We start from the raw sequence: 13,378 nt of genomic DNA, 5'->3' as shown, positions 1-13,378 counted from the left end.
AGAAAATGTAGTCTAGAACTTGGTGTACATGTAACTCTTAATATTTTGTTGAACATGGCTGTCCAGCTCTTCATGGGATATGTCAGAAAATTCTGCATCTTGCTCAACGGGCAGTCCAAACTCAAGTCTATGATGATGAATGGTTTTGTCTGAAATGCCAAGGATCCTGGAAACATCAGCCAGTCGGAACCTTGCCTCTCCATGCCACATTCAGGACAAAAAGAGATTTTTCCACCTACTCTATTGGTCATACATCATTTCATATTTCTCCCTATACGCTGGGGACTCTATTGTGCCTCCTTGGGGCCTGTCCTCTGGGCCAGAAGCCTGTCAGGCAATGATTCTGCACAGCTCTGGAAGTTTTGCTTGATGTTAGACTCTTGCTCCTTTTCTCTTTTTTTTTTAGCACATTGTCTGAGGAAGATACATCCAGAAATGACAAACAATTGAAAGATCTAGATTCTTGGAATCCAATGCTTGATGACTATGAATCTAAAGCATTCAACAGCTATAAAGAACCAAGCATAACAGATTTTGCAGATGCTTTTCCAGGGTAGGTATTTAAAGTACAGTCATGAGGCATAAGTTTTAAAGTGCACTTTATTCTGACTCAGTATCATAGGGTAGTGGTACTTGGGAGGTTGGAGAATACTCAAAGTTTTGCAAACCCTCAACTGCATATTTTGTTCACATAACTCTCTTGGATTCTCCCAACCCCACCCTTCCCATCTTGTGTTTGATAAGCGTGTTTTGCTTAGATCTAGCTTCAGTATGTTGTACAACAATGTAAACTAAACTCAATTTTATCATGGCAGTTATCCTACAATGTGAGAAATTTGTTGTTAATATTTTCCTTGTATCCCTTTAAATTGTCTCTAATAAGGTCAAATTTATCAAACTGGCTTCTGATTTGGACCACAATAGAATCTTTATATTTAAGGGGGTGTGAACATGTGTGATATTGTTTGAACAAAAATACAACTTTCCTATAAATATTTAATTAAATATAATTACAATTACTATAGTTCACTGTTTCTAGAGGATAGGCACGCTAGCCCCCATCAACAACTGTTCATACATCAAGGTCCAATTATCCTGATTAACATGCTGTACACTCTTGGCATTACCAGTCACACAGAATTTGGAAAAAGTGCCAAAATTTGGGCTCTTGATGATGAATAGTTTGGTAAGGTGTTACTTAAGTCATTTTACATACTTGCATAGCTTTCTCTTTTTGAAAACTTTGGTGTTAAATTAGTTTTTGTGCACAGTGCTATGGCCCCTTGCGGTGAAGTGAAATATGGAATCACTTATAATTTCATCTCGAACAGGAATTTAAGTGAGTCAGTGCATCAACACATGATGTCTTCCCTAGAAATTAATGAAAAAGATGCTTGCCTTTTTGTAGGCAAAATTCCACAGCAAATGACTCAGGTATGAAATAAGTCTTGATTGTTTGAAGGGTTCAAGTTTGTTAATTTACAGTTTTAGTGGAACAAATTACATGTTGCCCTTCCAATGAAATTCAAGTGAAGAAATGTGAAGAACCTTTAACATTTGCCTTGCCTCCAACATGTGGTTTTGTAGCTCAGTTGTTAGTAGTGCAAGGTATCAGAGAGGCACAGGTTAGAAGTCTGTCAAAACCTGAATTTGTTAGGGCTTCCTTTCTGTAGTTGCTTAAATTGCAGCTCACTTGCAAGGATCATTCTTCACTTGGATTTATTTATGTATTAATTTATTACAAATGCAAGCCATAGCTGAGCAAAAAAGGACAACATTTCATTAACCTTAAAGAGTATTTTATTAGCTAGGCAGCATGTGAGGTTCAAACTTGTAAACAGGGCTGTTTTACAGAATAAACCCATGCCATATAATGTTCATAACAGCAGAGTTTGCCATCTTCACACCAGAGAAGGCTTAAAAAAAGAAAGTGTCCCCACACAGCATTGCAACATTGCACAGCTGTCAATCATCATGCATGGCCAAAGTCATGCAAATAAAAATCACAGAATTTCATTCACTGTTCTTCTCAAAGTTTAATTGAACTTTTGTGTGAAAGTTCAAGCAAAGATTCTCTCCTGCAGTTCATGTCATTTTGCCAGAACAAAGAGTGGTATTTCTTCAAATTTTTGCTACTGAACAAAAGTTTGCAATGAAAAGCATAATTATTTAAGCTGGCCTTTGGTCAAAAGTCCATTTGGGAAAGAAAAAACAAAACAATTCTCCACTCAGCATGCTTGATTTACCTGTCATATAATGATTAGAGCCCCAGTTTAACAGAGTAAAGTTTGGATAAATGAAAGAAGGAGAAGTTGAGTAAATATTTATGAAGTTCATGAGACAAAAGTGTTCAACAAATCCAAGAAAGGGTCAAACAAAAGGAAAATCTAATGGACATGGAACATTTTGAAGTATTTATTGACATTTAAGCTGTTTGCAAGCTCATGAAAATAGATTTTTCCTTTTTTTAAAATTTGTCTTGAATGTGTTTTCCTGTGATCAAAACTGGTTTTAATGATGGGTGTAGGCCCACTTCGGTTTTCATGTGTTCACTTTACATGTTCGCATTGTTTTTCTTTGTGTTGAAATTTACAGTTAATGGTTTTGCATTATTTAGCACTGATTGATTTCCCTTCATTCCTTGGTTTGAATTAAGCCTTTCTGGAAAATGGGCTTTGCAGTTTTTTGCTGGATTTTCTGAGATGGGCCCTTTTAAGTCCTAACATCAGTGTGTCGAGTGCTAGCAACTGATTATTATGACTTTGGAAATATATTGCTCAACATAAAATTTTTTTTTCCACACCAACTGTAATGTAATCGAATGCAATTATTTCTCAATTCATGGCCTCAGTTTTGTGACTATTCATTTGCTTGGTTCAGATTATCCCTTCTAAAAATATACATGAAAAAATTATACTTGTCTGATTGGGTGAAAATGAGTGCATTTTTCTTGTAACACAAGTGTAAGTGCAGGTGCAAGTTGCAACATGAATGCAAATTAAAAATTGTGCTTGCGTGCTGTCAAAATTTTGTCTGTGTTGACTTTCTGTGATGCTTTTTTCATGTCAATTTTTAACAAGTAACATGATTTCTTGTTCAGTACATAAGCACTTGTAAATTTCTCCAAGACTACAAATTGCACTTGCCCTTTGGGTCTATGCAATTTTGTTGTCTGTAAAATATTTACTGGTACTTATTAACACCAAATTGCACCCAAAATATGTTATTACCTATACTTAGTGTGATGCACTGCATTCATTGGAAATGGCAAACTTCAGAACAGGATTAATTTACAAATGTGTATTTTCACATTTTCGGTGAATGTCAGTGAGAATGGTGGTCAGTGATATTTTAGCTTGATGGAGGCCTTGTTGCAAATTTTGTTTCAGACCAAAGTTTGTCAAGAAGCCTGGACTTAAATCAAATTTTGTCAACATAGGTTTGCATATCTTTTGCACAATACTGTAGGTGACCTCATCTGAGGGACATTTTAGTCTCAAAGTAAATTCAAAGCAGATCCAATTCAGGACCCTACATTTCTGTATGCAAAATAAACTAACTTCCCAGAGTCATTTCAAATCAGCCACAAGTGTTTCATCAACTTAATTCTAGAAGTCCTGAATATCTTTCTTCCAATGACTTTGCCACAATTCTTTAAGTAGTCAATGATTTAATGCAGAAATGATCAACATATTAGAATTCCACAAATGTCTCTTTTTCATAAAATCAACTACGTTTAACCTAGAAAACATATAATTTCAGTTCTCTCTTTGGAATGCAAACCTCAGTGTAAATTAAAAGGTAATGCTTGCACTGAACCCAAACAGATGGACCTCTTTGGGTTAAACCTTTGCACCTCAACATCGGTATCCATATTCTCCATACGCTCCTTCATACATTTTCTTTGGTATTGACAAGGAGAACTCGTTTAACAATCAAGAGCCTCTTTCTGTTGGTATCATTTTCTTTATTCTCATAAGCTTAATGTTTGCTTCAGGGGTGATATTGTGGAGGAAATTAGATGCTAGGCACTCTAAGGGGTTAAAGGGTAAATAATAACAACAACAAAAAGGGCCCACAACACCAACTGCTTCCACTCTTCAAGAATGTTTCCTTTTGTTTTATATGCAGGAAGGCTTGCAGAACCTCTTCCAACAGGCTGGCCAACTGAGGTCTTGTAAATTGATTCCTCAGCGCAATAAAAGCACTAAGATTGGGTAATACATGTAGCAGTCATTTTTCTTATCTACTTTTGTGTCAAACTGAATATTTTTCTTATGTGAATTGAGTTGTACAGGATGAATTGTTTTCCAAAAATATTGCAAACCAAAGAAGTAAGGTACTTTTATTTTTATAGTGCATTAGGGCTGTTTGCACAGGAAAATAATTTGCTCTAACATTAGGCTTTAACTTATCTTATAGACCATGCATCAAAGGATTATTGTCTATGTTTATGGGTATAAATACGTTTTGGGTCCAACTCAGAGTCATTTTAGTCTAAGCCAAATGAGAGATAACTAAACTTTAAATCACATCTGTAACAAGCTGAAATAAGCCAAATATGTTAAAAGCGAGTTTGGCATAAATTACTACATGTATATACCACGCTGATAAACAGTGTTTTTTGCACTTGCTGATTGGCCAACTTGGATGTTATTGGCCAGGAACTAGTCACTTCCGTGCAGCAGAACAGCAACTTAATTGCTTTATGCTTTATCACGGTTACCAGAGAAAATTGTTTTGACGAACAAGGCAAGTGTTTAAAAAAGGTTCCACCAGAAAGGGCAAAAAAGGTACAAAATAGGGCCTTTTTGAGCGACTTACTGCTGCAAACTATTATCGTTGGCATGGGCAAAAGGGACACCATTTGAAAATAAGAGAGCGAGATAAGTCAGAGCTTCTTATGATGGAAGCTCAATTTTGTGAGACGACATCTGATCAAAATCGTTTACTTTAACAGTTCCTAGGACAGTTTCCCATTATTACAGTAAGTATCGTGCGGCGTATGGCATGAACATACTCTCACAATAGTCATATATTGTGTACCACCATGTTTTAAATGAATGTATGAATGATTAAAGTGCAACCTCGTGCGGTTTTTACTTCAGATTTGTGGGCTTTAATACTGTACGTGACGCAGAGGCAGCAATACAAATGTTTGATGGACTGATTTGGGGCATGGTAACCGTCTGAAGGTTGCACTTGCACTGTCAAAGCAGAAATCGGCCTTCACAGACTCCGTGGAGAAAAAGGGCGATGGTGTAAATGATAAAGAAGAAGTACATACTGATCATGAAGTAGTTTCCAGGTAAAAGCAAAATCCTACTTGCAAGTTGAGAGCTTGAATTGTTTGCTAGGGTCTCAATGAAATTATGTTAATTAGGATTTTGACTTGGAAACTTCTGTTAAACATTTGTGAAGAGACAGCCTTCACAGGGCGAAAGGGGATTGGCTGAAATTTGAAATTAAAACAAGCTCGATTACTTATTCAAAAAAATTACCTCGAGATTGTAGAGGGTGAGATGAAGAACTTAACTTAAAGCACGCGGGAAAGTTGTTAGAGCGTGGAAGAATCATAAGAGTTCATCCTAAGAAAAACTACTTCCTCTGGATTGAAGTGAAAGTTTTATTGTGTGTATCGTCAGTATCCCAGCAGTTTTTTTGTTTGCTTGTTGGAAATATGGTCATTGCTCTTGGTTCAAGCCTTTTTCCTTTCACTAGGTCTGCCTTTTTTTCTGTATGATACAATGTTGCGTCAATAATTTCATTTTCTTTTTGTTGTTGCTGTTATTTGAGTGGTTTATTATGACACTATTTACGTCATACCACCCTCATATCCACATCTTTTGATGATTATGTTTTTGCCCTATAACAGTGAACATAAAGCTGCTCTAGATGACGTATCAAGTGTCTTTCCTAATTCCAAGCTTATATCCGAAGGTAACTGAAAGTCTTGGTCAGATTGAAGTCAGAGTACTCGCTGTTGGTTTCTTACAAAGTTTAACCCAATAGTCAATACAGAAGCACGATTTTAGTAACCTTTGCCCTAAACGCCTTTTACAACCATACTGTTGACACAGCATTGACTGATATCTTCTTTCTCTCCTCTTCTCCTAAAGGAAGTCCATGTAGCTTTTGTGGCCAGTTAGGACATAAGTGGTGCTCAGCGTGCAAAGTTCCGTACTGTAGTCGAGACTGTCAGAGAAATGACTGGCCGAAGCACAAACACGCTTGCTGGCAACAAACTCGGTCTGAGAGAAAAACAGCCACCCTTGTAGACACTTCGAAAACATGTCTGGAAACTGCTTCTGCCTTGACCAGAGCAGCAAATTCTGTGCAGCAAGCTACTCCAACTCACCCATTTACTCCTTGTGAGGACTCAACGTATCCAAGTAAGGAACCTACTATCTCTGAGACGCCCACGAATTCCGAAAAAAATGGCGAAAAGATCTCTAAGAAAGTAGCTCAGGAGAGTGTGAGGGTAGCAGAGAGTGATGAATTTGATGTACAGAATGCTGAGATGTTTGCCCAGATGATGGGTTTTGACCCAAATCCGGTGACGACTGTGGATAGTAGTGAAGACAGCGACAGCGCTGATACCTCAACATCTCCATCCTTTATAAGCAACTTGATGCACGAAGACTCCGGTCTTCAGGTGCTACATGCCGAAACGGGTCTGCTGAAGTCAAGCCAAGAAAGCCAAGTGAACCAATCAAAGTCAGAAACCAGTTTATCCCCAGAATCAGTCAGTACTTCAAAAGTGGCCGTTACAGATTCAGAAACATCTTGCTCAGAGCTTCCGTCCTCTAGCAAGGGTCCCGTGCGAATCCCTTTTGAGCAGCTCCAGATGGATAAAATTTCAACAGAAGATTTTGAAGTTGTTGTTACAGAAGTTGAAAACCCAAGCTGCGTGTGGGTTCATTCGTGTGCCTCCGACGCCTTTGAAAGACGAAACCAACTCAAGAGTATTCTTCAAGCGACATACCGTGATTCTGTGTTTGAAAATTATGCGCCAAGTGTTGGTGAAGTATGCGTTGCCCAATTTAGCTTTGACAATTGCTGGTATAGAGTGAAAGTTGACTTGGTTATCAGTGCAGGAACCATGAGATGTACATACATAGACTTCGGTAATCAGGAGGACATCGCAGTACACAAAATACGTCGCATAACAGAGGACCTACTCAGTCTTCCCAGACAAGCTCTCAAGATGTCCCTGTATGGAATCACGAGTACCTCTCCATCAGGTGTTTGGTCTTTGGAATCAACCATTTTTCTAAAGAGTGAAATCTTAGCGAAAAGGTGTAAAATTCGAGTACGTGAACAAGCTGATGAAACATTGTTTGTGGAATTGTCAGCTGCTCATGGAACACGCATGTGTGAAACAGTCAATAAAACCCTAATAAAAGCTGGCTTTGCTGAAATAAAGAGTCAAGGAGATCAAGCCGACGGATCACATGGACAAGACGATGTGTGCGCGGAACAAATAGGCAGCTCTGACAAGTCACCTTATTTTGGCGACATTTCTGCGAAGAGGCCGTTGAATACTCATCCGTATGAGGAAGGGAGGAATCCTCCTAGACTTCACAGTCAATCAAAGGGAGGTAAAGTGCCATTTGAAATCGTCGTCAACGCCATTGTGAATCCATGGGAATTCTACGCAATGAAGACTGAAAAACAATTGATAGACAAGCTCAGATCATTAATGGACAATTTAAATCATCACCTATCCAAGAATCCTTGTACTGTCGAATGTTTAGCACGTCTTTCTCCCGGTGATATGTGCGCTGCCCAATTCTCGCAGGATAAAGTTTGGTATCGTGCTGTTGTCTTAGAACAAGTTCTCGATGGCTACAGGGTTCGTTATGTAGACTTTGGAAACAGTGAAGTGGTGCAAGAAGGCAACGTATGGCCTCTACCTCAAGAGTTTCAGAGATTACCCCCACTTTCATTGACTTGTTCACTAGCAGGTGTGAAGAAACCAAAGACACAGGGTTGGAGCCTGGAGGCTATACAAGAATTCAAGGCTTTGGTGGCTGATAGAACATTTTTGTGTAGGATTGTTTACACGCATGGAGTCACCAATATTGTTGAATTACTTGATCCAAACCGTGGTGGAGAGGAGTCAATAGCCAACTCACTAATAGGGGCAGGTATATGTTAATAAGTTATTTTTTATTGGTTTCTTTGAAACGTCTTCATTTGGCACGAAAATATGCATGGATATTTGTTCGCGCACATTATCTGTTCCGAGATGCGAAGAGTTTTCCGAGATGCGAAGGGTTTTCCGAGAGCGTAGCTCGAGGAAAACTGTGAGTTTTAAGGAACAGATAATGTCCAAGAATAAATATATTAGCATATCGTGCTTCTGGAGACTTCTGTGCCCATTATCCTTTAAATATTTTTGCCACGAGCGGGCAAAAAAATGTTAAGGGGCAGCTTACCGTTTGCTGTGTGGGATGTTCACTGTTCAGTATTGTCTGGTACAACTACATGAACAAACAGATATGGCCTCTAGTGGACAGTTCAAACCCCATTTCAAGTTTTATGCCATTAATGGGAGCCTTTCTGAGACGCCATTGACGGCACATATTACCAAAACATATCACAACTGAGAGATGACATCTAGTTGTGATCACGAAGAAATGTTAGTCATTGATTTTCCCCAAACTGAATAAAAGCTTTCGCTTTCTCTTAGCGACCGTAAGGGGGGAATATCTTTTCTGTGACCATTTCCACTTTGCTCACGTGCTCTGTAGATAGTGGATACCAGGTTTGCCTGAGGGAATCCAGGTCTGCGTGCCTCAAAGCTAACCAAAGTATTTATGCTTAACTTTACTCAGGTCTTGCCGATCCATTCTTACCCAAAGAGGGTCATAAACAACAAATTAATTCAAGAAGGGAGATGCTATCTATAACGCCACAGCGTTTGAGAAATGGAGAAAATTCAGTGAACAAAGACCCTTCGAATGTTGTCACAGATCCATTGAGCCAACTATGGCCCAACATTGATGGGGGAGGTTCGTTGCCAAAAGATCAAATACTAGACATGACTGAAAAGGAAAGAATAGAATCTGTTGTCTTTGAATCAGCCATCGAAGCAGTGACGTTGGCTCAAGATTCTGAATTTGATATTCTGGTAACTGAAGTGGTTTCTCCTGGGCTTATTTTCTCTCAGCTAGGAACGGTAGGATCTTTGCAGATTGCTGTCAAGTTGACCGAGGATATGAATTTGCATTATAACTCAGCGACCTACCCACCTTTTGTTCCACGCCAGAATAGCCTGTGTGCGGCGCACTTTGCTGAAAGCGGGGACTGGTGTCGAGCATTTATCAAAGGAGTCTCTCCTGATGGGTCTGTCTCTGTGCAATATGTAGATTACGGAAACACTGAAATACTTCCACCAAATCGCCTACGGCCTCTAATTCCTCAGTTTGATTCCAGTGCCTTGTCTTTTTTAGCACTGAGATGTTCGTTGGCAAATATTGTCTCTCTTGACAAATCGGAATGGTCTGATGAAGCGGTGGCGTTCGTTAAAGCCCATCTTCCGTTATTCAGTAGACGGACAGTTCGCTTGGTTGGAAGACAGAAAGGAATACTATTTTTGGAGGTGAAAGTAGAAGATGAAAGTGTAAGTTCAATGCTGGTAAATCGGGGGCTAGCAAGAGCAATGGCGAAAGGCTACCAACATCGGCATCTGAATGTGAAAGAATCTACGCCAACAGCTAGACGATTGGTGGCAGTTGACCGAAATGTCCTTTCAAACGGCCGTTGTAAAGGGCACGCCTCAAGCGCACTGGAGTCCTTGGTATTCTGCCCCGCAATTCAGGCAGCTGTTTTACCACAAGACAATTCACTTTTTGATGTTATGATCACGGAGGTAACAAAATCAGGTGTTTTCTTCATACAAGTAATGGACTTTTATACTGCCCTTAGCTTACAGAAGCTTTCAGAGAAGATGAATTCGTCTTATCATTCGTCACCGTCAAGTTCCTACAAACCTCAACCAAACCATTTTTGTGCTGCTCAGTTTACCGAAACGGGTGACTGGTGCCGTGCATTTATCAAAGAAGTAACTTCTCAGAATTTGGTGGAGGTACATTACGTTGACTTTGGGAACACAGAGAAACTTCCGGTGTCAAGTATCCAGCCTCTGATGGATAGCCTAACCACATACCCTTTTTTCGCTCTACCATGCTCATTAGCAAATTTGCCACGACCCGAATCTCCTGGAGGGGAAGATAAAACAATGGAACTGATTAAGGAAAAAGTTCCCCTTTTTCAACATGTTAGTGCCAAAATAATGGCCAAACATCGTGGTATGCTACTTGTCGACTTAATGGTTTCAAAGGATCAGCCTCAGTTTCTTAGTCAACTACTGCTGAACGAAGGGCTCGCTCCAAAGTCAGTTGTAAATGAAAGCCAACGCGAAGATAATCAAATGGAAATTGAGATGAAACGTTCGCAAATACAGAATTCATTGGAGGATGCATCAACTTCAAAACCTCACGGGAGCATTGAGTCCCTCGTATTTCAGCCAGCTATCCAGTCAGTTGCAGGTTTCGATTCCTTTCATGCCATGCTAACCGAAGTTGTGTCTCCTTCTTCACTTTTTATTCAGATTTTGAGCCACGAGAAAGTTGAAAGGATGAAGCATCTGTCAGCAAACCTGAATGCTCACTATAATAATACAAATTATCCTCCTTTCAAGGCCCAGGCTAGCGTTCTGTGTGCTGGATTTTTCTCCGAAAGTGGGGACTGGTGTCGAGCTTTCATCAAAAGTGTGAATGCGAATGGCTCAATTAACCTTCATTATTTGGATTATGGAAACAGTAAAGTCTGTTCGTCATCCCAAATAAGACCTTTAGAGAAAAATTTTCAGAAGCTGCCACCTATGGCGTTAAAGTGCTCATTATACGGAATCGGTCCTGTGCAGTCGACTGGATGGGCGGAAGATACCTGTAAAGCGTTGCTTTCCCAAGTGCCCCTATTCAGCCGCCTGGAAGTGAAAGTGATAAAGAAAGAAAATGAATCGCTGTTTATTGATGCTATATCTCCACTTACCCCACAACAAGTAACATTGAACCAGTTTCTTGTAAATCACGGTATGGCTCAGTGGCAAGATTTCTCAAGTGCACCAAAAGATGTTTATACGTCTGAGGAAGAAGTAAATACAAGGTACCACGCTTCGGGGACAGCGAAGTTTGCCTTTGAAGCTCTTAGTGGTAACAGCAATCGTTTTTATGTGTCCAAAATCCCTTTGGTGGATATTTCACAGAGCGACTCTATCCAAGTTCTTATAAGTGAGGTTCAACGACCAGACAAGATTTTCTTTCAAGTCCTGAACGAAGAAAACGCTCACGGACTTGATGCTCTTTCACGAAAATTAAATACCTATTGTTGTGAGGTAGAGAATAGTCCCTATAAACCAGTTCTGGGGGAGCTTTGTTGCGCCCGTTTTAACCAAGACGGCGTTTGGTATCGAGCCGCAGTTGAACAGGAACTGTCAGAATCCAGGATGTCAGTGTTATTCGTGGATTATGGTAATCAAGACTCAGTCACAGTTGATTCGGTAAGACGAATTACCGCTGAATTTACACAACTTCCTTTGCAAGCCAGGCAGTGTTTTTTGACAGGCATACTCCCCGTGTCGCAGTCATGGTCGTCCGATGCGGTTAACTTCTTAAGAGGGCGCATATTGGGTGAGACGTTTGTTGCTCAGATTGAAAACGTTTCTGAAGAAAGCGTAGGCGTTCATCTGTTTGAACATCACCAAAGAAATTTGCCTCCTCATATTTCCGTCAATCAAGATATGGTCGAGCACGATCTTGCTCGCATTCAAGCGCAATCCGTTTACTCGAAGGTATAAACTCTGTTTTCAAACGAACACTTCGATGTTGTAATTACGGAGGTAACACATCCAGGGGAAATGTGGGGACAAGTCCTTCATGCTGAGTCGCACAACATGTTACGTTTATTTACGGAGCAAAAGAACCGATACTGTGTATCTGCGGCACCTTTCTTAACGTTTATTCTCATTCTCAGTGAGGATTGTTCTGTACTGTTCTCGCAGGATGATACATGGTACAGAGCATGTGTGTTGGAATGACTTGAATCAAGAAAGAAATTAGTTCAGTTTGTAGACTTTGGAAATAGTTAAACGGTATCACCTGACAAGATGAGATCTCTGAAGGACGACTTTGTTTACCTCCCTGCACAATTGTTTGAGTTAAGCCTTGCAAACGTTCGTCGTCTACATCAGATTTGGAGTCAAGAAGCACTGGATTCGCTCAAAAGTACAGTAAACCGAAAGTTGAAGGTGACAATTGTTCATCGTTAGCCAGACCAGTTGAATGTATTACTTAAAGACTGGAATGTTCCCGATGGTCCGCTTCGTATCAAAAATTTACATGTGCTTATTATAACAAATTGCTATCATGCGCACTTTCCATGGAAAAATCGCTCTATATTATACTCTTCTTGAGCAACAACTAATTTCTCATGCTGCCAAGGACTTATTATGTCAATACCAAACCAAAAACCTTTTGTAATTTGATATTTTTGCTTTTTGTAATTTGTACCCGTGTTACAACTTTGCGCATGTGGTACAACTTTGCACTCATGTTATATTAAAAGTGCATTTTGTTTTCAGCCAATCAGAAGCGCTCAACTTTATCTTATATTGTTAGGTGAGTTATCTTGCTCGTAATTTATCACTCGTACGATTGAAACAAACAAAGATATACATGGACAAATTTCTTAATTTTAATTGCTTGAGAGAAATGCAGGTTTCACTTACGCAAACAGATGGAAGATAATACAGTTTATAATGTACATGAAAAAATTGCGCACTTTTGATTGGCTGAAAACGAGTGCATTCTCATGTAACACGAATGCACGAATCAAAGTAGCACGCTTTCAAATTTTGTCTGGAGTTTCTGCGATGTTTTTTCATGTCTAGTATTAACAAGTATTAACATGATTTCTCGTGCAATTTGTTATAATAAGCATATGTAAATTTTTCAAACACTACAAATTGCTCTTGCCCTCGGGCTCGTGCAATGTTGTTGTCTTTGAAAAATTGACCCGTGCTTATTTACTCCGAATTTTGCTCGAAATCATGGTATTACCGATACTTATTGAGTGCAAAAAGTTGACAATTCGTTAAGCCGGATTAAGAATTTTTTTGCGACTTAAAAACAGCAACAACAAAAAAACTTTAAGTTTGCTGCCAATGACTAATTATGTCAACGACAAATTTATGTCACTGAATTGCACTCGAAATCATGTTATTAACTATACTAATTTGGTGCAAAAAAGTAAACAAACTTTGAAGCTGGGTTAAGAATTTTTTTGTGACTTAAAACAACAACAAAGAACT

The 13,378-nt window shown here is 39.4% G+C and overlaps 1 pseudogene; it reads left to right on the top strand.

The window, feature by feature from the left end:
- LOC131772580 (tudor domain-containing 6-like) lies at window positions 1-13,337 on the top strand (annotated as a pseudogene).
- Window positions 13,338-13,378: the final 41 nt, after the last annotated feature.

The sequence above is a fragment of the Pocillopora verrucosa genome, chromosome 1 (assembly GCF_036669915.1).
Source record: "Pocillopora verrucosa isolate sample1 chromosome 1, ASM3666991v2, whole genome shotgun sequence".
Taxonomy (NCBI): domain Eukaryota; kingdom Metazoa; phylum Cnidaria; class Anthozoa; order Scleractinia; family Pocilloporidae; genus Pocillopora; species Pocillopora verrucosa.
Note: the sequence above shows the minus strand (reverse complement) of the source record. Positions and strands in the feature narration are given on the sequence as shown.